Source organism: Aythya marila (genome assembly GCF_965140915.1).
Source record: "Aythya marila genome assembly, chromosome: 2".
Classification (NCBI taxonomy): Eukaryota; Metazoa; Chordata; class Aves; order Anseriformes; family Anatidae; genus Aythya; species Aythya marila.
Window position 1 is genome coordinate 105332368 of NC_139043.1, and position 26864 is coordinate 105359231.

A 26864-nucleotide genomic window follows, 5' to 3' on the forward strand; every position below is an offset into this window, starting at 1 on the left:
GTGTGTGCTTGCAAGCCCTGCCGTGAGGCTGTGTTTTGGGAGGGGTGTAACTGCTGCTCCTTCATGCAGTGATGTGCCTCCCCTAGTAATGGCAGTAACAAAATGCCAAGGGGCTCTTGCATTGGAGGGAATGGCATCATGCAGATCCAAACAGCCTTACTTCCAATGTCAGGTGTTGGGCTTTTGGACCTCCAGGCAGAGACAGCTCCTCTGCGCAGCTGGGGATATATTTGTATATGTTTTTTTTTTTTTGTTATGTTCTCCCCATCTGGGACAGGGTGGTTTGAGTCCAATATTTTTAATTTTCATTTTTAGGTAGAGATTTGTGAGAAGGACATTCAATTCCATTTGGGATAGGTTGTGCCTCATACTGAGCTGAGGTATGGGATATCCAAGGTTTTTTGATTTTTCTGGATAGTAAGAGTTCAGTCAAGACCCATGGTCAGAGAGAAGTCTGTGGGAGGACATCAGAACAGCACACAGGATTTTAAAAAACAGCCCAAGTTCCCTTCTGATTTTTCTCAGTATTCTGTCCCCAGGGATCCATAGGATCCTGGGTGATGTCTGTGGCCTTTTGTTGAGCAGAGCAAGCTCCCCTCTACTTAATAGCAACCAACTGGGAGGTCCACTGGGAGGGGTTCCTACCAGCTAATCATCAGACTTCAGCATCTCCCCAGCCTCTTTCTGAGCTAAGTATGGGAGTCCAAAGCAGCTGTATGAGCAGGTTTTTTTTTTTTTTTTTTTTTTTTTAATACCGTATGTGTGAGGTTATTTCTGTCAGAAAAGCTGCATTTTGCCTATTGAAGCTGTTTTTTTTTTTTTTTTTTTTTTTGGGTATGTATGTATATATGTATGTGTGTGTATGTGTGTGTGTGTATATATATATATATATTTGTGTTTTAACTTCCTGCTGGGTGTTAGAAACTTCTGCTGAGCTCATTTGGAAATTTTCATGATAAGACTGTGTATATGATTTAAAAAATATCAAGATCAGTAGGAAGGAAAAGTTCTGCATTATTTTAACTAACAAACAATGCCTTTAGACATTTAAAAGTGATAAATACACAGTGCAAAAAAAAAAAAGTCATTTTCTGTTTTGTTCGCTTAGAAGCAGTTTCTGTAATTTAATGTTGAAATTCTGCTTCTTATGCATTCTTGTACCTTGCCTGTATTGTAGCAAAAGATATGTTATAATGTGCCACGTGGAAATGTAAACAAATCATCAGGTCATAGAGTAAGGTCCACTGATATTTAGTTTTTAGAGTTCCTTCCACCCCCTTTACTTTTTAACAAGTTTATATAAGAAAATGCATGGCAGAGAGATTGGAGTCTTTTATTCCCTCCTGATTACCTCTCTCCAAATTCATAAAACACATGCACAAAGTCCACCAGACACTTTGGCAATTACTTTAGCAGAGGTGTTGCTAAGTTTTTTTGCATTGCACTTGGCAGATGTCACCTATGGTGGCCACTGAAGAGGTGGTGAATAGGGCAGTTAGTGTTTAGTGGCACTGGATATCACTAAGGAATCAAGGAAGGAATGCTTTAGAAATGTCAAATGAGTCCCAGGAGCTGGTTGCTTTGCAGAGGAAGGAAGCTGCCTTTATTCAACTCTGCAAACATTGTGGAGTCGTAGAAGTCTCTGAAGCTCAGTAAGTGCGGGTGGTGGTTTTAAAAACTATTTAACTCTTTGCTACGAAGATTTGGTATACATGTGTCTGCTCAGATGAAATAAAAAGGCAGTGGTCTCTATTTTCTTCCTGAATTATGTTCCCCAGTATTAGTACTTTTGCTCTGTTTCCTTGTTTAGAAATAGTCATCCATGTTCTCTGCAAGCGTAAATTGCAGTTCTGTAATGAGGTCAATGGACCTTCACCAATTTACAGGAGTAGAGAGTAATTTGGCTCGTTATGCTCTTGATGAGATATGATCTGGGAGGCTATCGTTGCATGGACAGATAGTAAAATAAACATTAAGGACTAATAAAAAAAAAAAAACCACCAAACCCTCATATCCTCAACTGCTGTGCTGTGGCTGCATACGTAAGGATATGTCATTATGTATGAGCAGAGCAAAAATATATGTGGGTCATTGTCGTGGGTCATCTGAGATGAAGGGCTTTTTCTTCTCCATCCTTCTGTTGTGCTGAAGTCTGTTTTATCAGTCAGCAAGGCTCTGGGATTCAGTCTTAGTTTTAACTCGTGCCCTGGCAAAGGGCAGCTGCTCTTCACACAGGCATGACTGTTTTTTGTCTAATGGTATTGAAACACAAACCTTAATGAAGTCCCTGAGAGCATTGTTAGGCTGATGTTAAGGGTGGGTGTTCAGAACCACAACCAGCATTTAAAATAAAACCAGTCACCTCAAAATTGGTTGTTCCTGCAATTTGCTTGGGTAAGGAATTAATCACTCATTGACAGCCAGCTGGCTACAGGCAAGGATCTTGCATTCCTGCAGTTCCTGTGCAGATGCTCGAAATCTCTACCATGGGGAGAGTTCTGGCTACTGGCTTCTGCTGCCTGATTTTGGTATTCCTTTGGGAAAAGTTAAAGGTGTAAAGGTGCTTCCTTGTTGTGTTGTTTTTTTGTTTGTTTGTTTGTTCCATTGTTTCTTTCTTTTCTCCCCCCAAAATTCACAGCAATAGTATTTCAGTGATACTGGTAAATTATATGCATTTCATCCTCAGTTGTGTGTTCTGGAAAGGGAAGTGGGAGAATAAGAAAGTTAATTGTTTTGAGGTATGAGCAGCGTGGTTCAAAAATAGTAACAAAGATTATGTGGAAGTCCTCCTCCATAGTCTATTTTAAGAGTTAAATTTTTCTCATTTCTCAGTTTTATTCGTATCTCAATTTAGAAATAAATTAATACAGAAAAGTACGTTTTGCTGAAAGGCTCCTATTAAGACTTACGTAGGAAAAGGGATATGAAGGAGCTCTGCTGCTGGCCATGGTTATTGAATATTCTTTTAAAAGCACATTTTATAAGTACCTTGCTTTATTATATACTAATATTTTCCCCCTTTTCTTAACACTTGTGCTTCTAATTTTCACCCTTACAATATGAAAATTTCTAGTGCTTTGAGTTTTTCGCTCCATACATACCACTGGTGAGTAGGGTTGGGTTATTTCCATTCTTAGTAATTGCACGGCTTGTTGCCTGTCTGTTTTTGCATAGACAAGAAGTAAATCATGCTTGTGATATTAAAAGGTACTGTATTTTACAGACTTTGTGGGTTAGGAAGTACTCAGGAAAACAAAGGTAGATTTGGTGAGGTGGAATAATCCTCCAGTCTCCTATTCATGAGACCTGGACTTAATTTACAGGCTATGCTATTTCCAAATAACCCTTTTCCTCCCCTCAATTAGTGCTGATTAGCAGCCAGCAGTGTTTTGGCGGCACAGGAAGGCTTCCCTGCCATGAATCAGAAGTGTTCTCTGTGTGCAGTAACTGCAGATAAAATACCTGTGAGGAAGGACAGCCCTTCAGCATCTGGGCTGCACACTCCATATGTCCACCTTGCTTATCCAGCAGCTGCTTTTGAGAAGGTCCTAACAGTGTGAGTCCTGTGCTGCAAATGTCCAGTACCACATCCAGGTGGCTTCTGAAGGTCTCCACGAAGAGACCCCATGGCCTCTCTGGGCAGCCTGTGCAAGTGCTCAGCCACCTGCACAGCACACAGGTGTGGCCTGGTGCTCAGAGGCAGCCTCAAGGTACTGCTGTGCTTGAAACCCAAGGGTGGCATCTCTGTGCATCGGAAACATTAACTTGCTTAAAACGTACTGAATCTTGCATGATTACATGGCTTCATCTGATGTGGGATGCAAGAAGTGCCCCTTACCTACTGACATTGAAAATTTCTTCATTCAGATCAGATATGAGCCGTGTCTCAGATGCGTGGCTGTAGCACCTGTGAGAAATAAAAATTTGTAAAAATGGCAAAATTATTTTTTTGCGGCTACCAGCATAGGCTCAGACCACCAGCCTTTTTCCATCACCTCCACACTGACCTGGCCTCTGGTGATATTTGGGTAAAATCTCCCAGACTCCAGCAATAGGTTGCCCCAGAACTTCCTGCATGCAGGTGGGAGCCCTGTGGGCAATCTGGCATTCACAGAGGTTTTTCAATTACACTATAAATTTCAGTCATTGGGAAGGACATAATTTGGTTATGTGTTGTATAGGTTTCAAGAGTGTGGGATTTTTTTTTTTTTCCCTGTCATTGGGGAGATGCTATATTCCACTGGGAGGTGGCAGCAAAGGTTCTCAGACCTTTATTTGGTTTTCACAGGAATTCCAACTGGAGTACAATAAACAATCTTTTTTTATTGATTTTTGTTGTTGTTGTTGTTTTGTTTTGTGTTTTTTTTTTCCTCTTCACAAATGCCTTCTTTTACTGATCATGTTGATGAGAGACTACAGACCAAACAGGACAAATAAGCTCTTGTATTTTTCAAGTTAATTGTGATTATAAGCCCTTGTAACTTCAGAGTTATTTTTAACATAGCTCTCATTCATTTGCTTTGCAAGTACATTAACAGAAAAGTTGGTTCCAAGTTCTGAGCGAGGTTTGCAATTCATGTGAATCAGCATCCCATAGCATCCCCTGTGTCTTCAGCAGCATGCTCTCAGTAGCTCTCACTAGGGCTGGAGCTTCAGCACCTTCTCTGGCTTCATGTATGACTGTTCAAGGCAGGATGGAAAGAGCTCTTGTTCCCTAACCACAGTGCTTTTGGAGGCTAAACCTCCAATAATAATCTTGAATTATTCTTAAAAGTTACCCAGCGGCTAACAGAAGTCTCTTCTCTTTGGCGATAAGCAGCAAGATTTGAAATTCCACTTGATAATTGGGTATTTCTTTTTGTTCCTGAAAACTTTCCAAGCCATGGCTGCAATCTGAGCATGCTGTGATCCTCTAGTCTTTAAGTTCATCAGTTAGACTGGGTAACTACATCATAAAACTAGCACAGGGGCTGCTTTTTGCAAGTGCAGCTTTGAAAACATAAAATGATCGTATATGGGAATGTGCAGGATAACTTTGGGAAGTGAATAAGTAGGGTTTTAAACATTTTTAATGAGTTACTTAGGTCAATTTCCATGCTTTTTATGTTGCCCAAAGATGTTATTTTGAAATCTTTTATGAGAGTCTGTTTTTTATTTTAGATGTCTTTCATTTCTTGCTGTTTAAGATTTCACAAGTGAATATGCTCCGCTTCTGTGGAAAAAGGTAATATAGGCTCCAGATGTGATTTCCTTCTCTGCAGAGGTTAATTTAAACCTAGTGATTCCTTACAGTCTTTGAGTCAGCCATTCTTCCCTCTTTATTACTCCTCAATACCTAGCTGATGAATTACAGAAGTAACTCAAACTTTGTTTTCCAGTTCTTTTCTGCTGGCAGGTGGCCATTCTTTTGGTGTAGTGCATATCAAATTGCAACTCACTGAGGCTTTTCAAAAGTAGGTGTAATAGCTCTCACATCGTGATGGTCCTGAGGGTTTACACCTTTCACTTCAGAGGGAGTACCTGAGCTGTTTGGATATGAAGTCATTGATGACTGAGGTCTGAAAAGCCTTGGAAAGTTTTGATTTCATCTAAAAACATAAAAAATAAGAAATTAACCCCAACTCTGGTTGCTTAGAATATCATTACTCTATTTCTGCTTTTTGTGCCCTTTGAACAACCTTTCAGAATCATTTGCTTTAGAAAAGTGAATGATGAAAGTCTTGACAAAATCGAACTGAAGTCTCAAATAACAAAGGGTGCAATTTTAATGTTCCTGCTGCTAATGAAACATAATTTAACAAGTCAGTTCAATAATTTGCATCTAAACCCCAGAGTAAAGTTTCATTCAGTGGCTGTCAAATTTAAGATAACCCAAGCCTTATGGATGAAGCAAAGACTGTGTTTATAGCCCACTTATGCTCTAAGCCAGACTTTCAATGTGGAGCCCTGCCAGCTTGTGCCAGATGAGAATCTGGCTCCATACAGAGAGCATGAGATCTGTTGGTTATTTTAATATTTTTTTTTGCAACTGTTTTTTTGATACTGCCATTTAATCCAGTAACCACAGGTATAACTGAATTGCTAGCAAATGGCAATTTTTAGTTTTGCACGGCAGAAACGTGTGTCAAATATGGATGAGACTCGTGTGCTGTTTTGTGGGAAGCTGGGCAGCCTTCCTCACATTGCCCTTGCAGAGGGCTAGGTAACACATGTCTGCAGAAAACAACCCTCAGACATTAGCACATGGAGCTTTAATGCTTTGGGAGAGGACAGAGAATAAGGAGGAAGTAAAGCTGGCCGGAACAGGCACACAAGGATATGGAGGATATGGTTAGTGTATTTTGTCTCAGGAGCAAAATCGTAATGGCCTTGGCATGGGCAGGTGATGACATCCTAGCTGAGATTGCTAGCAATTTTTGTATGGGGCCACACACTGAGGAGGGAGAAGCCAGCCACACCACTTACCGGTTCAATTAAATATTGTAGGAACTTAAATGGCAATTAGCATCCTAGCATCAATACTTCGCTCCAGTGGTGATGGATGAAGTGATTTACCTTCCATGAACTTCTTACTTGAGAAACAATTCTCTCTCTATTGTGGGCAAAGTCTCATTAAACAGGAATATCAAATGCATGAGTCAGCTAAATATTTAAAGAAAGAAAAAGGAATCTGTCCCTTTCTCTAACATCCTGCTCTTTCTTCATCTTTCATGTCTAATATTAATTTGGTTCTTTTGGAGATGGCCATTTTAATTGATTAAGTAGACCCAAAATGTTGATGGTGCATTGCCAACATCTTAACAAGATGTTCCCTCAAAAAATCATCCATCATCTTCATACTCTCTTCAGAGATGGTGATGGAAAGGGTAAAAAGAAGCCTATCAGTTCTATGTACCTCATTTCATTCCTCAAAAGATCAATCATTCCTCCTTATTCTGCGTCTAGTTTAGTATGTCCTAGCTTGCATTGATTTTTGTGTACCTTCTGGTGAGGGATGGTCACTGCCCCTAGAAGCAGTGCAGGAAGAAAAATATTCCTTCTGCAGGAAGATGGTTTGGGGACCTTGCAACCTGTGCTGGTTTTGCAAGTCTATTTGGGAACCTGCTGCCATGGTTTGTTCTACTCTGCTGGGTGTGGGGAGCTGAAGTCATGGATTTGGTTTGGGATAATGTGGAATTAACCAGGTTTCCTATGCTAGTGAGGCAATTATGAAACTGAATGGAGATTGGGGTGGATCCAGGTGTATTCCCCCAAATATTTCCCCACTGAATATTTGTCCTGCTCAAATAGGTGCTGGAGTGAAGCAGAAAGAACTGAAGACTTCTAGTGTAGTATAGAAAAGTTTAACTTCCCTTCTATGTATTTCCCTAGAAAGGGGCAGTGAAAGCATTGAAATGAGTTCTAAGGAAGGGTGCAAGAGGGGAGTTTGCATGGTGTTCCTTGGACTGCCTTCGAAAGCAGACGTTTTTTATCAGCTCCCTGACTGAGCAGCAGACGGCTCAGTCCTAGATCAGCTTGGTTGTTAGCTGATCAAAGGCAGGCCACAGTTCAAGGTGACTGCATGCTGCAAAGACCCTTTTTTTTTTTTTTTTTTTTTTTTTTTTTTTTTTTTTTCCTGTGATTTTTTCTGTGATTTTGACTGAATCCTTTTGACTGTGATTCCCATTCACTGTTACAGTGCCAGGTGAAGGATTGAATTCTTAGCAGTTATCAAGAGCGAACCACAAAAAGCTGTGTTAGTGGACTAAAAGAGATGTCATGAAGTTGAGCAAAGAAAAATGCAGGGTATGCAGCTGGGGTGGAATAAGCTGAAGCAGCAGCACAGGCTAGGGGCTGAGCTGGCTGGTGTATAAGATGGATCAGACTCATCACAAAAGTGCATGGTAAAAGTTGTAGCAAGGGGAATTCCTGCTAAGTGTGAATAAAATTAAAAGAAAAAAAAAAAAAAAGTACAGTAAGGGTGGTCAAGTATGAACACAAGTTGCCCAGAGAGCTTGCAGACTTTTCATCCTTGAAGATACTCAAGATTTGACAGAACGGGAGCATGAGCAGCCTGCTCTAACAGAACTTAGTCCTCCTGCTTTGAGCTAGGAGCAGAACTTGATGACTTTAAGAGGACCCCTCCAGGCTGAATTATTCAGTGATTCAAATAAAATTCTGTATTTTCTAAAGGCTGATGATTTTTAGCAGGGAGGACTGCTAGTGTTGTTTTGTTTTTCTTTTTTCCTCACAGAAAGTATTTTTTCATCCATAATTTTTTGAGATTTTAAACTCTTAAGTGAATACATTTATCCAAGAGGTATGTATGCCTCACCTGCAGTGGAAGAGGAAGTCAGCCAGCCTCACCTCCTATCTTCATTTTGAGTTACAGCATTACTTACAGAAAGTCTGTAAGAAGTGGGGCAAGACAATGCCCCAGGGTATCCCAAATTGATGGTTGCTTTTGATATCAATGTGTGGCTCAGTCTTACAAGTGGAAAAAAAAAAAAAAAAGTCAGGGAAACGGTGATTATCAGTATTAATGGCTATTCTTACAATGCTCATTTGTCAGTGTTAAGCAACAGGAAAGCTTGTGAGGGAATTGATAATTCTGTATTCATAGCTCACTTCTTTAGATACCCTTCACCCTTTACGCTGGATAAGGCAGGAGTTCCTTCCTGGCCTAAAAAAAGAGGGTATGGAAATAGTATGTCAGTAGAAGGCAACTTAATTGTGGAACTTCTTGAATGCTGACATCTATAATCTTAATGTTAATTCAATATATTCTGGTATGTAATTTTACCTACAAAATTGTAGTTAAGTTGCTATTTCAGTTTTGTCAACTTTCTGTTGTAAAAGTTGGCCCCGGTGGCACATTTGTCTGCAGCTTTTCAGTCTGTTTGCATCCTCAGCATGATCTGCGTAAGGAGAGGGCCACAAATGTCTTTGTGCTGTTCAGTTTGCTCCAAGACAAGTAAAACTGTTCTTTCAGAGGACTGGTGGGTCTCTGCTCGGGCTTCCACCATCCCTCTCACCCCATTGATAGCAAGCGCATATTTCTTCTGCATATGATACTGCTACAGCCTTTATTTTTAGAATTGCTTTCTTTCCTCCTGCTGCCATATCTGTCTGTGGAGTATTGCGCTCCTGCCAAGTTACACTTACTCTAGACACAACATAAACAAAATTGCATGTAAGAAATGTGAAGTTACTTGGATTTGCTGTGAAAATTGTTCTCAGTTTCAATTTATTTAAGTGTTGCTAATCTTGATCCTGTCTGTCTAAAGCAAGGGTTATCTGTTTTTGATGTGTACTGGGTACACCCTGCTTTAGCTTTTATCACTGTCTGGAGTCTTCAGATGCTACAAGAAAAGAATTAGTAACAGTACTTATGCATGTTAATAGGAAAAAAATACCATTTTCATACTGACACCCAAAAATGATCACTAGAAATAATAAATTGGGGGAGAGAAAAATAAAGTGTTTATTTTTTTATTTTTGTATTCTTTTAATTTTTTTAATTAAAAATGCTAATGCTAAATTTTAAAAAGTGCCCAAGATGGTAGTAAGGCGAGAAAAGATATTATATGTTGTCCTCAGAGGTCTGTCTTCATCCTGAGTCCATGAGTTCTCTGATTAAGACTGTTACTCAAACCACAAGGAAAAATTAGGCATGTTCTGAGAAAGTAAAATGATTTGTGCTCAAGGACACATTTTCTTTTCTTAGCAAAGCTTAAAAAAAATAATGGTTGGCTGGCATAGCTCACAAAGCACCTGTTTTTAGTTAGCTGCAAAGAATAAATACTTTGAGGCTGAACTTCAGTAATGTGTTAGTCAAACATTGCTTTGATTACTTTCCTTTTTTCCCTCTCTTTTCCTTGTGCAGGAGTTGCAGAAACAGTCACAGTGATTTGGATGCATGCTGGTATCTGATCCAGTGTGGGCACAGAAGGATGTAGCTACACATCAAAGCTATCATGTTAACAGAGAATTCCACTGAAAGCCAGTTTTTGTTAAGCTTGAAAGAAATGTATAAACGTTACAAAAACACTTACACAGTTGAGTGCAAAAAAACTTTCAGTGAGAGACAGAAACACAGTTGAATGTAATGAAAATATTCATTTTATTATTGCTTTTCTTCTGTGTCACGTAGGACTGCCATGTTTCTGGTGCAACGAGCAGAGGGTTGACTTTCCCTCACCTGGATATTCTTGTGTAGGTAGGAGATAAATGTGGTGCCACAAGCAAAGACAAAGGGAAGGAATTTGAGTTAACTGCAAAACAAACCACAGATAAGCCCTAGTGCAATGGACCTTGATGGGGGGTCTGAGGGGATCTCATCAATTTCTTTAAACACCCGAGGCACAGACTGGAGCACGGTTGAACACCAGAAAGCACTTCTTTACTGTGCAGGTGATGGAGCCCAGAGGTTGCCCAGTGAGGCCATGGGACCTCCCTTGGAGACCTTCAAGAGCCACCTGGGCACCCTGCACTGGGTTGGAGCAGTAGACCTCCGGAGGGCCCTGCCAACCTCAGCCACTCTTTGATTCTGTGTAATCCTGAGTGAGTGATCACAAGGAAATGTTGTTATCCTTGATAATGTGCAGAGCCATATCTTGAGGTGATTTCCAACAAGAAATGGATTATGTGGTCATTCATGTGCAACTGTAACCCTTGGCAGTGTTTCTGCTGGCTGAACAAGTGAAGTTCCCGGCAGAGCAGCCCCGAAGCCATATGGGCTGTGCCCTGGTTTCCCTCCTTAACCAAGGGACTGGTGGCTGCTCTCACCCTGTGCTCATCCCTGCATGGATGGCTGGCCTCACTCTGTGCCCCCCTGCCACGTACTGCAGGAAGGATGCTCTTTGGGCCCTCTGCTTGCAGCAGGGGCCAAAAATTAAGCCTGGGAATGAGAAATTCTTCAGACCTTGCATTTCACAAGTTCTTATCTACAAGATGACATGGCAGGTTTGGTGAAAATTTTGATTGTTTGTCTGCTTGCATACATGTATGTCAAGAGAAGATATAGAAGTGAAGTGGACCAGCCTATTTCAAAATATTCTTTATAGTTAAAAGAAAAATGTGGATATGAAAAGGGAGAGAAAGACAGGGTTGTGCTGTGGCCTGCTTGTGCTCTTGTAGCACCCGTTTAAATTCCCATTTTTATTTTCCTAATACTCTCCTCTCCCTTTTGCCTCAGAGCTATTTTAATTGAATTTGCTTGTTCTGCCTGCCATTTAGCTGCGAGCTGCACTGACTCAAAACAGTTCCAATGCAATAACAAACCAAGCTGTTTCGCTACATTTCCGGTGTTAAAAGCAGCTGACCTTCGTGTGCTGCTGGGGGGAGGCAGTGCAGTGGGTCCTATACTGAGAGCCACGCACCAGAGATGCCCGGGCACTGGTGTGCCTTAATTGTGATGTGAAATTAAAGTAATTGCAGTCACTGCCTGTGTTAAACACGGGGGCTGGCTTTTGCATGCAAGCGTATGCCTGCAATTTTTGATATATTTCAAATACTGACCGCGTTTAGAGTCAAATTATTAAATGGCCTGTAATGATATGCTCTAGTACATTTGGGATGAGTATTTATTTTGTAATAATTCATTCCTAGGCATAACAGAGCCTTTTCTCTTGATTGTGGGGGTTTTTTTTTGTTTTTTTTTTGGTAGTGTTTATAAAAATAAGTCAGTGAATACAACATTATAAATGTTAGAACACGATTAAAGGAATGGAAGTCAAATTTAATTTCCAATAATACGCATTTGTACAATTACACAGCTATTCAAATTGTCACTTGACCACCAGGAATACCAAAACTCCCAAGTCAGGGACACCTTTGCATCATTAAACTGGCAGGTTTCCCTATCCACTTCAATGGTCCAGGCATTCACCCACTGAGTTGTCAAGGTTAGACCTGTTCTCCCCCCTGCAACAGAATCCTGTTTGCTTATGTGAAACTTCTGTTGGACATTATAGACAAAACTGTCTGTTTTTCCCAGCTCTACTGTGCTCTCTGGGGCTCCTGGTAGTCTGTTTGTTCCAGGCATTCAGGCTCTTGAGTGAGTGATAAGATTCTCAAAGAGAGGTTTAGGAAAGTCTCTGTTGCTTCTCAGTGGTTTGGTTTTCTTAAGTGGAAAAGAATGCCTCAAGATAAGGGGGTTCAGTAGCACCAGTGCTACCAAGAATAACCTACATGCACAAATGCTGCTAGGCTCCTTATTTGCACATTTTGTAAGCTACTTTAATTGCTAGCTATACCAACAACGTATCTGTTAAGGCAGAGAATAGATCCGGACAAATCTTGTGTAATTATCAGAGACTGCCTGAAAGCAGGATATGTGCATTAGGAGAACTGTACAGAGAAGGAAGAGCTGCTGCTGCTTGTCCCCATCCCTGCCTCTCACCCTGCTCTGAGGTTCTCACTGGAGCTGCCCAGCTTTTCCTCTCTGCACCAGGACCAACGGGGAAACCAAAGCTGAAGTAGAAATGTGTAAACTGTATTGAAGTCAGTTCATTTAACACATTGCAGTATTAAACTACTAGGCTGAAACAATTAAGTTTGCTGTTGAAAAGGGCATTTCTCAAAGCCGATTTTAAACATACTCATTTCAGCAAACTGCTTGGTTTAGGAATGATCATGAAAATCCTTCTATTGCTTGCAACACCTCTGAAAATCACGTACAGGGAAACATACTAGATGTTAAAATGGGTTGGTGCATTCTCAGTGTAATGATGAACATTTGGACAAATTGTTCTGATTTTTCTCTCATTTTCACACACACAATTACTTTGAGTTTCTTTTATGCTAAAATATAAACTTTAAACTACAGTAAAGTTTATATTTTAGCATAGGTTGCAGAAAAGTAAAGAAAATTAGTCTGTCAAGTTGCAAGAAAACTGTATAAGAGCAGGTCCAAATAGTATATACTGGTTATTCATGGGGAAGTTTGAGTTATACAGTGCGAGATTACCGTAAGTAACTAAAATTAAATTTTGAGAAAGTTTGGGGACTTTTTTTTTGAGTTAAGAAATGTCACACGATAGCATGATTCATCCCACCTCCCCTTTCCATGTTTAATTTTCTTATTCTAGTAGCAGACTGTTGTAACACACTGCTTCCTCTCCACAAGTTGATTTACTGTTCTGAGCTGTGAAGCTTAGGCAAAAACAGGAGATGTAAAGATCTAGGTGGGAGGAGAAAGAGGGAACAAACTCTCAAAGTCCTGGTCGTTTTTATTTCCTAAAATATATGTATATATATAGAGAAACTGGTATAGAAACAGTATAGAAAGTGATATAGGAACATTGGAAAACTGGGGAAAAGAGTATACAATACTGCTGAAAATGATATTGGTGCTGTATCGTAGTGCCTTCAAAATGCTTTCTCTGATGAGAATTTCAGTCTGGTTTCAGTCCTGTCTAGTTGTATAGGTATTTGCAGCTCATCTGCCCCACAGAACTTGTGCTTCTCATGTCAGATTTGTTACTTGGCCTTCATATGGTGCTGAGCTTCCCAGGTCCCATGCTGGTGTCATCCAGAATCTGTGTTTAGGCATGCCTTTTCTCAGGTACGTGAGATGCTGGCTGTGTTCTCAGTCTCTCCGTCTCTCTGGCACTGCAGCTGTGGAGATGAGCTTTCACTGCAGGTCTCCAGCTCAGTGGCCCAGCAGATATGGTCACCTGGAGGTTTTCTGTGGACTCGTCCAAGCTAGATGCTCACTGCATGGTTGTTTGCAGCTGATTTCTCCTCTCTCACATTCCACTTTGAATGTGACCCCTGTACACATGGCGTGCGGTCATTCCCCATATGCAGAACTTCAAAACATTTGTGATTTCACAACATTTCATAACCATAGCTAGCACTACTCTGTATGCTAAATGAATTGTACTGAATTGGAACTGAAACATTCCTTATCCTTAACTTAGCAAGTTTTGCACATGGTAAGCAACAGACACAGCTGTTTCAAAAAACCTTCTGTTTTTCATCTTTTTTTTTTCCAATTAAAAATATTTTTTTCTGATAGCATAAAATTTCTGGGAATCTCAATTTTGTTTTCAGGTAGTTCATACAATTACACTTCTTGTGATCTAGAGTGTGGACCCCCAAGACAAATTCTGAACTCAGCGTCACTGCTAGTGGCTTTCTTTAAGGTAATACAGTACAGGAGAATAGATTTTGAAAGTTGTTTAACCAAGCAAAGTGATATAAATGCCTACTTCTTTTGGAGGGGAGCTACTTCATCCTTACTGGACTTTGAAAATATTTACACTGCAAATTAGTGAAGATTAAGTAGAGTACCATAAATTCTTGTCCAACCGCTTTGCATGCTAACTTCTCCAAGTCACCAGTCATCATACTGCTTTTGATTTTTAGTCAGCCATCAACTCGTATCTTTTTCTAAACAACCTTTAATCGATGAAAGTGTTTTCAGAAAGGTTTCAGATACAAAAAAAGCTAACAAGAAGTGGTCACTGAAACAAAGCTTTTATAATATGTCTTTGCAGTGACAATGTACGGGAGGAGAAGGCTGCTTGACACAAATACGTGAGCCCTGCTTGTGGTTCAGAAGCTGAGTGTGTTAAGGACCTAAAAGACAAGATGTAACATGCTACCTATTCTTAAAATAATTACTCAGTTTGTGTGTATGTATATAAGTGATAACAGCTGTTTTATGGCATGTTTTCCAGATGTGGTAATTGCATGCTGAACATTGCTCAGCTCACTTAGTTCATTGGTGGATGAATTCTGTACAAGTTTCAGACGTGTCACATACTGAGATGCCTGTGAAGTTTCCGAGTGAAAATTTTAATTTATTAGTCTAAATAAAATTGATCATATGAGCTAAGACTTTGGTAAAGGACAATGGAAAACATAATTTTAGCTTTACAGGGGCTTTGTTGAAGGTAACGTAAGTTAGTCAGAGGGGAGTTTATCTTCCAAAGTCCTTACTTTAATCATAATAGTGGGCATGTGTCAGAATATTTGATTTCATGGGAATTATGGAGTATAGAAAAGTTAATTCTCTCAAAGGGTAGAATTTGGTCATGTTACCCTAACAAGCATTCATTGTAAGTTTAGTATTATTAATTGCTGTTCTTTAAAATAAAAACAAAACAAAAACAATGAAAAACCTGTCAGTAAGGAATTTACTGATGAAATTAAAGCACTTTTGCTTTGAAGCTCATTTCAGAATACTACACAGGACGTAGTATTGCTGTCCAAAGGGTTTTGGCACCATTTGCACAACCTGAAATAAGTCACCATGTTTGCAGTGGAAACTTGAGGCTGACTTCTCCAAGGATAAGCCACTTTATCTCCTGTCTTTTCACTTGGTTAGAACACGAGAATGAGAGTTCAGGTTTCATCATTCATCTGTATAATCACTTTCAGGTTCCTTCAAAGATTGGCAGAGTCCCCCTAAAAGGAAGTAAGGCAGAACTTTGTTATGCTTAATGCAAAGCAGAGGATGGGTGGTGCAGGGAAAAACATGGAGACTCCATACCATGAGACGATGCTACAGCACCTTTTATATTACATGTCTAGATCTACCCTGTGTAGCAGAAATAGAAGAGAGTAGCAGTGGTGGTGTAGCGGTGGTGGTCTAGGAAAATCTAGAGGCAAGTTTTGCAAGGTGTTTTTTTTTTTTCTCTCTAAGGGAATTTTTTGGCTTTGAAGTGAGCTCAGCCATTAAATGCTCTGTGTTGTCATAGCTGGGCAATTAGCCTGTCTGACTAATCAAAGCATATGTTATGATAGGTAAGGTAATCGCATGTGCATAGCTGCCTATCAGCATGCCTGTAGCTACTACGTTTGCTCTACCTTGTCTGGCAGAAATACTAAAATATATATTTGGAGGGCTTGGTGGTGGTAAGGATTGAGTGCAGGGCACAAGGAGCAGTAGAAGCTGAGGAACATAGCCTTTTTGATACTTAACTTTCCTCTTCCACTCAGCCTCCCTCCATCTCTTTCCAACTTTCCTCCCCATAATGTGAAAGAACATAGGAGAACAACTCATTGAAATCATCTGATCCCTCTGAAGACTTTTTTATGAGTCCATTTATCTGGCTTGCTTACTTTTCTTTTTAATTTCTTTCTTCCACTTAAAATAACTTATGGAATGTGGATTAGGCGCTGTACAAAAGGCAGTAAAATGACCCAAACCTCCAAAAATGCATTCAATATCGAAGTCAGAATTGGAGGGGTTTGGTACTTTTTATTCCAAGCTAATTGAATAATAGAGTTCTCTTGCTATTACAAAGGAAACAACTTTGTGCTGTGTATTTACAATCCAGTGCTTTGTATCAATGCCACCATACTTTTTCTTTGAGAAAATATTTGTGGCTTTCATTATTTCTGCAGTTACTTGTTTACTCAGGAGAAAAACATGAAAATGAAAATCCCCCTTTTACAACTACATTTTGCTTGTCTGGCTCCTCAAGCGTCAGTGAAACTCCACATATCATCATCTCTCTTTTCTTGTGTTAAAAACACCAATATTTTGTGGACACATGTTAATAGGTCCAATGGCAATTCCGAGCATTTGCTAAGCAACTTCTTGGGTCAAGATAACAAATTGCAAGCACATGTGATTAGATCTTAGTTTGTGGACAAAATACCCAGATTTCATCAAAGTTCTGCGGACAAGTTGGAAACTAAAGACTAACACTGTTTGTAAGCCCTGATGCTGTTACTGTGGTCTTATCTTGCAGCAGAGATTGCAGTCCCACTTCTTCTCTTTGCTAGTTTGCTCTGGGAGAGGAACTGGCCTGAAGATTATGGATGTCTGGCTGCTCTTACTGGTATGATAAAGAGGACCTTGGAAATAATTTGGTTGGCACTTGAGAAAAATGAGTTCACATGTTGTGGAGAACGCAGCCTGGTTCTCTTTTGTTCACAGGCTGCCTGTAAATACATTATTTTTGTATGCCCTTTGTAACTACAAAGGGGTGCCTGGCTTTAGCTGTCATCAAAGGCATTACATTGGCCTCCAGATATTCTGAATCAATGTTTGCATGTTATTTGATTTGGGTAAGAGATGAAAAATGTAACAGACAAAGTACCCTTTGTCTGTTGTCACCCAGAAAATTGATTTTTAAGCCTAAAACATTGTTTAGATTTCAATTTCAACCTTAGGAACTCCAGTGTGTAAATTGTTTCCTTTTTCCAGTGGCAATGCCAGAATTCCTACATCTCTTTTACTAATGAGCACGAACTTTGCACACAGCAATTTTGTGGAAAAGGAGCTGGAGGGTCTTTACGTAAGCTTGTGCTTTACTCAGAAATAAGCCTGATAGGAAACTTTTCCAAAGTGGCAAGATGGCCTGATGCTGAAGGCATTCAGGTCACTGCTTGGTGTGTCAGTCTCCCGGAGCAGTCAGACAGATGTTTGCAGACAGGCGGAGTAGTGGTGGTCCGATGGCAACTGAGCAAACCTGCTCCTGGAAGTGTTGGTTTGGGGCATCTGTGGTAAATTAAACATTTGCACTGTGAGGTGCTGTTTATGACGGTCATTATCTGTGAAGTGTAAAAAGCTTTTCAAAAAGGTGAGAGGCTGAGATGCCTTTCTTAGGTATTTTTCAGTGCCTAGGACACAAATATATATCATTGTCATTTGTGAGGGTGTAATTTGTTTAGTTTGTTAAAGCTGTGGGTTGAAGATGATGAGTTTTTCTTCTCTCTCAATGTAATGTTTTTGTGCTATTAAAGGGTTTGCTCTTCAGTGAGAGATACAAAACCAGACCTGCTGTGCTGTTTTGGGGCTCTGTGTCAGGTTAGTAATTAGCTATGTTTCAGTAAGAAAGAAGCAAGTGGAGCATGCTACTTTTCTATCACAGGATATAATCCACATAGGGCACCCTGCCTTTACAGTATGACAGTATATTTCATCAAGGGAAAGAGAATAAGAATTTCTATAACAACTCTTACTGTTAGTTCTCAAGGAGAAAAAATAAATAAACAAACAAACAAAACTAAGTAGCAGTGGGAGAAATACACGTTTACACAGAGGGAGGCGATGGGTTTCTTCACTTCTCAATAAGTTTATTTCAGTTGTACTGTTTGAACCCAGCACTATCAACTGTCCCATCAACCAAGGTGAATCTGAATGTCAATTGTAAATTTAATTAAAGTTTGCTTTTAAAACCTAATGTATTTTCAAAGAGCCTAAGTTATAGATGTGACATGGAGGATCTCCTCACTGTGCTCAGAGGCAGGCTGCTGGATAGAGGTGGACTGGCCTCTGGGAGCCCAGTCATGCAGGTCCTGAAGGTTAGGGATAATTTGGAGCAGTTGCTCACATAAATAAAGGCTCATGTCCAACACCACTGTCTAATGCCAGCACAAGCTGGTGTGGCTGCCAAAAAAGGCAGTGTGACTGCCAGCATCTCTGCTTTTCATGTCACCCCCCATGTTTCTGACACTGTAGAAATATTGAAGGGATCTCATGGGGAATCATAGAGAGGAACCGGTCAGATTTATGGTCCTTCCTTTTTCAGTTTTAACTCAAATAGGTTTACTTGCTTCTTCCCATGGACTCGATAAATGCTTGCAGTGGCTGGGTGAAGGTGGCAAGGAGCAGCCAGGAACTAGGTGAAGGATGGGGACTCTTTTTGATGGTACTGACCTTTAAGATGGCTGTGAAACCATGGCAGGCTGCAGGGTGGGCATAGAGTGCGAGGGCTATGGATATAGGCTAGATGTGTTCATTCTTGAGCTGAACTTCCTATGTTTCTTAATATCACTTTTACCTACACTTATGCTTATTGTAATGCTATTCGTTTAAATAAGAACCTATTAGCACTTCTCTTAATTGCTATTAACCTTCATCAAGATGAGAGGTGAACTGTGTTGGGTGCTATGCAAACACTCATTAAAGTGCCTTCCCTACCTGGTAAATCTTGCAGCCTAAGAAGACTAATGATATAAAAGCAGTTGAGGGCCATGCCTATTAATGTGGCCACTGAGAGTCATTTTATTATACGTGTCATGAGGAAGAGGTATTTCAAAAAGAGATTTTTAGAAGGCCATGATGATTCAGGATGTCATTTCTATTTCTGACAGTACTTAATATATATGTGCATTAATTCTCCTTTGAGTCAGTGAGACTAGATTATGCTCAAGGTAAAGTTCTCTGAATTAGATGCTTCATGAAAAGAGGACATAGAGGGGTTACAGATAGTTTTGTAACTTAAATGCAAGACAGTTTAGTGGCATGGAAAATGGGGAAGGACTACTTTCCTGTTTAATGTACCACAAGTAGAGGGATTTGGGTGGGTGGGAGACCACAGCATGGATTTGGGTGGGTGGGGGAGAAGCCAGCATGTCATGGGCAAAAGTAGATGGACTCAACAGACACGACCCCAGTAAAGCAGAACAGCTTGTGTTAACCTTGCTGTAGAGGTGGTCACCATCTAGGATGCTCTCGATCATAGCATGACCAGTGGTAAACGAGAGTTGTTCTTGCCTCGTGTATTTCTGATCTGTTTAGGAACCCTACTTAAATTAAAATACAATACGCAGTGAACACTAATATATATCTTCTGTATTTTTTGTTTGCTAGACTCAGAGTATATGAGTGTAGAGTACAGCTAAATTGTAGTAATGATTATGCATTGTCAAAATAAATTAAAATTGAAAACCTTATTGAGATAAAAACTTAAATTTGTTACTGTGAAAACTAATGCATGTCCGTTTTTGGACACAGCCTCTGGTACAACCCAAAGCATCTTAAATGCATAAGACTTTGGTTACATTTGGTTAGTGAGGAGGGCTGGAGAAATGCAGCAGGAGGTAATGTCTTAATAATCCAGCTAATTCTCTCAGTCAGAAAGCAGCTACAGATATGAAAGTGGCAAAGGGCAATGCTGAATTAATTGCAGTAAATCTTCACAGGATTTCAGTTGCAGAAGCACAGGAGCCAAATTTACTGAGTGTTCTTTCAGTGGTCTTAAAATTGGGTGGGTTTAGCATTGACTGGCAGAGCAAGACTTGCATCAGACAATAGAGCAAGTAAGTTTCTGTACTGAGGTCAGCTAACCCATGTCGTGAGCTTGACCTGTGTCACTGGAGTTGCACTAAGGGGAGTCTCATATCTTGCCAAAAGGTTTGTATCTTCTGTATTTTAAGCAAATGGTAATGCTGGCCAATTAGAGGTATGTGGGCATAACACTTGCAATGAGGGAAGACAGAAATAGAAGATTTGGTCTGATTTCTAAACCTAACCTTCACATGCTGTCTCACAGTGATGGCTTTTAATAATGAGAATTTTGTTTCATTGCCATGCAGAAAGCTAAGCTGCATGAGTCATGGGCAGAACAGTTTGCTTTTAATAAATTGAAGTGGATACGGTAATAAAAAAAAAATAAAAAAACAGTTCGACTCCAAAACCATCTACCCGTCTAGACAGATAGTGCCAAGCTTGCGTCTGCGGAGAAATATCTTCCTAATACTGCTGTAATAATGCTACTACTTTTACAGTACTTCCCATTTTTCTAAGTGCTGTACCCGGCTAATTCATTGTTGGCTGGGCTTGAGACGGCCTTTTGCGGAGTTTGATAGCATTTTTGTGTCTTGCTTTTCTGTAATGTGCTATTTTGAATGCCATGTCCAATCAATTAGGGAATCACAAGAATGTTTTAGGCAGCAGTTCCCAGGGCTGGTCAATAATCCTTGTCCCAGCTCTTCCAGGGTTGCCTATTCATCCCTTCCTGGCAGAGACCCTGTGTCTCCCCATTGCCCTCTCCTATAAAAAAAAAAGCCCTTGTCATGGCCAAATGTTCTGCACAGGCCCATTTTCCTCATGAGTGCTCTTCTCTTACTGGTGCCCCATGGGAAAGGATGTGCGTATGAGTATTTGCACCTTTTCCCACCTGTAATTTGCCTGCTTTGTGTCAGAGGCTCACTTTTGTCCTTATTCTTCCCTGTCTGTTCACACCAGGTCTCTCCTCCCTCCCTCTGTGGGGCTTTCCCAAAAAGTTCACCAACTGGAAAACTGGAAGGGAAGGATGGGAAAGGGAGTGGAAGGCAGAGCTTCCTGCATGTTTTACCCATTTCCCCACCCTAGCATCAGTCTCCTGGATGACTTTGTGGCTCATACAGTTGGGTGTCAGCATGTGTTGACTCTGATGTCTCCATACCTGTGTGTCTTCCTTGCCAGAGGACCTCAGGGGAGCACAGAAGCAGTATGAATGTGCATTTAGCTCCTTCCATGAATAGGAAATAGAGGAATTCCCCAGGGCAGTTGTCACAGCACTAAGCTTGCCAGAGTTCAAGCAGCATTTGGACAACACTCTCAGACACAGGGTCTGATTTTTGGGTGTTTTCTGTGTGGAGCCAGGAGTTGGACTCGATGGTCCTTGGAGGTCCCTTCCAGCTCAGGATATTCTGTGATTCTATGAGGATCCTCTTCCAGGAAGAAATGCAAGAAAGGTGTATGGCACAGGGGGAGGACACTACCTTACAGGGGAAGATGATGAGATTCTTGTCGTAAGGGCAAAGGTATATTGGTAGTATATGGGCTGGGAGGAGTTTTCAGCAGTCAGCAGTGGAGAGGAGATGGTCCCTGAGTAGCGGCATGCAGAGAGCTCGTGGCTAGAACAAGCAGGATGTGAAGAGTTCAAAGGCTGCATGTTGAGGGCAACTACTACAAGCTGCAAGAGTGTGGCATCCTTCATCCCTCCCAAGTTCAGGCCCCTTTCAAATTAGCAAAATGTAGGAGTTAAAAAAACAAACCTCGAGCAGAGAGCAGGCTGGCCCCTTCCTGTGGCATGCAGCAGGGGCTGTGTGTCTGGCTGCCTTGTGCTGCACCAAGTGCAGTGTGTCGGGGGTGGAGATGAACAGGAACTACAGTAGAGACATCAAAATCGGTTCCTCCTGATACCCAGCTCTGAAGCTTGACCTCCAAAAGTGCAAGAAAATAGCAGGAGTGAACCTATCATCACATAACAAGGCAGGAGATCAGAGCCCCTTCTAGCACCGCCTGGATTTTTCATCTATACAAACACTGGTATCATGCCGGGGAAGCATGGGGGGATTATTCAAGTTTCCCACCTATGTGGGAAGAGTATGGATGAGGTCTCACTAAAAACCACTGGAAGAACAGCTTGTTTTTTGTTTTCTTTTTAAATAGTAATTTTAAAAATGCTGATTCATGGAAACAAACTTTCCACTGAGCTCCCATCTCACAGGAGTCAGGGCAGGCTGGCCAACTAACCCACTTCAGAATTAGAAAATAACATTGAAAGAGAGGGGAAAAAAAAAGCAATAGTCAGTGAGATTGTGAGGGCTAAAAACTCGGAAACTCAGCCCATATTGGCAGTGCAGAGGTTCCAGCTACTAAATATCCGATGCAAAGATTTCTTGCTTGGAGGAACAGCCTATTAATACCGCTTGATCTTTTGAGGTTAAATCAATGTGCTGAAAGCTTTTAGATCCTCAGATGAAAGATGCTGTTAGATACACAGTATATCCACAGAAGGGATCACAGGGTGTGATATTACCATGGGGCAAATCTCCCTGCTCAAGGACAGTAGATGTTGCTCCAAAGCTCTGCTGCCCCTCTGCTTGAAAGCAGTGCCACCACCTCCCTCTGCAACGGATAGGGTGATAGCTGCTAAAGGCTGAACTGGGAAATCTTGAGCTGTTCTCAAATAATAATACTTCTTCAGTCTCTTAGCTTACTTTTGAGATGCTTAATTGATTCAAACCAACTCTGTCCTTTTCTTACTTTCTTCTTTCCCGAAACCAAGCCTTGTTAACTCTAATATATGTCTTAGCTGTCTAGTACATTCCCTTGTGGTTCCCGATGACTTCCAGAGTTCCTGATGGGGAAGCGTACAAAAGTTGTTTTATTTAAACTGCATGACTGGAGGTATGCCCTCTCTCAGTCGATGGCACACATTTTCCCTTTGAAGTCTCTCTCTTTCTTGTGCCTGTTACAGCGTGCCAGGTCTGCTAAGTGGCAGTTCTGCATTCAGCACAGAGCAGTGCAGGTTTGCAGAGCTGAGCTGTGGCACATCCGCTGCCTACTGTCAAAACCGCTTTCCTTTCTGAAATCCCACGGAGATGCGACTAATTAAAGGAGATCCCCCCACCCACCCCCTGATTCATATCGGAGGCCTGAATCTCATTTGGAGATTATCATTTTGGGGGAGCTCTCAACATACACTGAAGGGTAAGCCTGATTTACCCAGTTCCTTGCAGCAGAACGAGGGTGCAGCGTGGGAGTGTGTTGGGCTGCAGTTCTGCAGCCAGACAGGGCAGCAGCCTTCATGTGGCTGGTCCCACCGTGGGCAGGAGCACTTTTAGCTGCTCCCCCAGAGAAGGGAATGAGCAGTGCCTCCGAGCACCATGATGCAGCAGAACCTCAGCTCCCAGAGCTACTCCTGGCCCTTGTAGCCAGATGGCAGGGAGCTCAGTTATGTGCTCTAAGAGCAGCTACCTATTTACCAAAATGAAATGGTGCAAGTCAGATTATCCTTTCCTGAAGGGCTTTGGTGCACACTCAGAATCTGTGACACTTCCTGACATGTGTCGGGTTGTGGTTTGTGTTGCGTTAGGCACACTAGCAAAACTCCAAAGTCATCTTCAGTGTTACATCGCCCTTTATGGCTCAGGAGCCAATGTGCACTAGGACCTGTGTTTCTTTCTGCTTTGGTGATGATGTTGAGTGAAATAGGGTCCAGATTTTGAAAGCATGTGGTTTGTCACTTGAAATTAAAATCTAGAAGGCTGATACTCCCCCTCCCCAGCCAAAATCCCGCAGGTCAATCAAAGCCAGACCTTGTCAGCATGCAGCTTGCTGGTTTTAAATTCACAGGCAGCCTCCTTATCGTTTGCAACTGCAGCAGCTAAACTTCTCCGCAGAGCAGAAATCACTTCGCTGAGCCAAAAACCGGCCAGACCCTCCCGGGGTGCAGGTGGGGCTCCTTGCTCTGTGCATGGGGTGCACCCCATCAACACCCCCCTCTCCCCCTGCCAGCATCCAGCATTTGCCTTTTTTTTTTTTTTTTTTTTTTTTTCCCCCTTGGCGTGAGCTTTTTTTTTTTTTTTTGCCTTTCCTTTTTCCCTCCCTCTCTCCGGAGCAGCCTGCACAGCCCTGATTTGCTGCGGAGCGGCGGAGCGAGGCTCGCCCTGGGCAGAGCCGGGCTGCTGCTGACGCGTGGCCGCCACCGCCGCCGGGAGCAGCCCCGGTGCCACCGCCACCGGTGCCACCACCCCCGGCACCGCCACCAAGGTACCGCGGAGCCCCTGCGGCACGGGGAAGCGGAGGGTATGCCCGGGTGTGTGTGTGGGGGGGTGTTGCAGATTGCACACACCCCCCTCCGATTTTTTTTTTCTATCTTTTTTTTTTTTTTTCTTTTTTAAATCCACCTATTTAATATAGAGCGGCGGAGAAGCAAGCCCCGCTCCCAGGAGCCATTTTTAAGTTGGCAGCCGCGGATGGGGGGGGGGCCTGTGCGGGATGCCGGGGGGGTGCTGGGGGCCGGGGGGTGTGCGGGATGCTGGGGGAGGCGGCGAGCGGTGCCCCCGTGATGGGAGCCGGAGGGTTGCGGGGGGGCGGGGGGGGAACTGCGCCCTTGTAGCTGGGCCGGAGGGGCTGTGTGTTTATGTGTAGGGAGGGGAATGCAATTTTATTTATATTTAGAGCATTATTTTTGTAGCAAACTTCACCAGGCGGCACAGGCGCCGCGGGGGGGGGTGGGTGGGGGGGAGGCGTGGAGTGGTGGGGCACAGGCGGAGCCCCCCTTATCCTCTCCGTGGGGCGGGGCGGTGGGGCTGTCCCCGCACGCACACACACTCTTCTCCTCTCCCGTTGCCTTGCGGTGGCTGGGGGGGGCTGTTTCCCTCCTCCCCCCCCCCGGCCGTGGCTTCTGCAATGCGGCGGGTGTGGTTATGCACGGAGCTCATCGCAGCCCCGGCCCGCTGCAGTGCCTGCGCCGCGCCCCCCCCTCCCCGGGTTCCTTCCCCCCCTTCCCTCCCCGGGAGGCAGCGAGGGGTCCCCCCTGCTTTACTCTCCCTTTTGGGGGTCGCAGACGCCGGGCCGGGGCTGCCCTGCGGAGAAATCACGCGTGGGGGGCTGCTTGTCACTCCCAGGTGTGGTGTGGAAGTGGCGGTGGCCAGGGGGAGATGGAAAAATAAAAATAACAAACCCCTAGGGCATCCCCTGGGAGACCCAGCCTGCGGGTGCGGGGGGGCTCCGTAGCTCTTTTTTCTTCCCTCAAAGAGCTGAAACTTTGTCAGATGAAGGGAGAAGCCTGAAAGCTCGCACCCCTGTCATCGTTGCAAGTAGCAGAGCGCGTCTGATGTGGCTTTGCACTTTCCTGATTTATTTTTTTCTTGGAAGCGGAGGGCGTCCTGCTTATAGCTCCGAATGCCGTTTTGCAGCCTGTGCTTGTGTTTGAGGCAGAAAGTATTTCCCGAGCTCGACGTGCATGTCAGTTAGAAGTAGAAGGAAAACTACCTGCTTCATTGGAAGTCTTTGCAGTCAAAATAAATGCAAGTCAGAGGTTGTGCTTGCCAAAGAAAATCTCTAGGCTAGGTGTGTCGCACGTGCGTCCGTCTCTTTGCAGTGTGGCAAGCTGAACTCTCGCCCTTTCATTTTACTTTTAATAATATCAGCGTTTTCTTTGTCACCAGAAAGCAAAAAGACTTATGTGTATATATATATATATATAAAAAAAAGTATCAATCTCGTAGAAAATAAGCAACTAAGCAAAATATGCTTTTGACCAGCAAAGATTCATCAGATTTCGTCAAGTATGTACTTTTCCTCTGAAACTACAGAGAAAAACTCCTCTGTGGAGCAGAGCATGGAACGACAGACACATGGTCTGATTTTTAGAGTGCTCCTTTGGGGACCTAGGAGTTGGGCTCGATGGTCCGTGTGGGTCCCTTCCAGCTCGGATATCTGTGATTTTATGAAAGCTCAAGCTCATCCTGCTGCATCAGCACTGTGATTGAATTCACTGGTCTTGCTGCACCTGTATGTGTACTCCTATGGTACACAGAGAGGTGAATGCTGCTGTGCTGCTCTCCTTGGGCTGGAAACTTTCAGCTCTGCTGCTAGGATGAGACCTGTACAGCAGTAAGGGGAGAAGACAGCTCGAGATCCCCGCATTAGGGTAGGAGCTGTTGGAAGTTTATTTGCAGCGCTGCCTGAGCAGGAATGGAGCCCACGGCATGCCAGAGCCCTGCTTGCTGCAGCAGCGAATAACCAGACGCAGTGAACTGGCGTGCATTAAAAATACATCGCCTTTATTTCATCGGGCCAGCACGGCCCGCGCCTCTCCCCGAGCTAACTCCGCGCAGCCGCATCCCTCCCATCCCTCCGTCAGCAAGGCAGCCGATGGCCTTTTTCTCCCCGGAGGCTGCCCCGCGTGACGGGGAGCTCGTCGGATGCGTGTCAGGAGCTCAGCCGATGGGAGCCAGCCTCTGCGGTGGGCAGGTTTAGCCTTTGGAGGAGGAGAAGAGGAGGAGGAGGAGGTGGGGGGCAGCAGGGTGGGGCACCCCTCCCCAGCATCCTGGGCAGGGCAGGGCTGTGCCTGTCTTCGGGGGAACCACAGCGAAAGGAGAGAGGGTTGATTTTAGTTTGGGTTTTCTTCTCTCTTCCAAGAAGGAGCGAGTGAAGGTGAACCTCCGACTTACGTAATTCTTTGCATTAAAACAGGGTGAGGTCTTTTTTTTTTTTTTTTTTTTTTTTTTTTTTGTCTGAAGGGGAAACCTTTGATAAGAAAGTTACTGCTCATGGGTTTTTATTTGAAGGCTGAGATTTTGGTTTGTTTTTTATAGATAATACAAGCTCTGATGGTAGGCTTGACCCACGATGGCATGCTCTCACCTACGTTTTGTTAGATTTGTTGTCCGGTGCGTTTGTTGCGAATTCCTTG

General features: G+C 42.8%; 1 protein-coding gene across 10 annotated transcripts in view; it reads left to right on the forward strand.

Annotated features, from left to right (window-relative positions):
- The window catches only part of EPB41L3 (erythrocyte membrane protein band 4.1 like 3), a 134736-nt gene that overhangs the window by 15033 nt on the left and 92839 nt on the right, over positions 1-26864 (forward strand). For 8 of the 10 annotated variants that reach the window (XM_082752951.1, XM_082752949.1, XM_082752959.1 and 5 more), the window contains exon 1: positions 24092-24211. The exons of 1 other annotated variant lie outside the window; for it this stretch is intronic. The gene's annotated coding sequence lies outside the window, so the exon portion shown is untranslated. Of the gene's footprint in view, positions 1-24091; positions 24248-26864 lie in introns of those variants that run through there. One more of the 10 variants, XM_082752952.1, reaches the window with a different exon arrangement.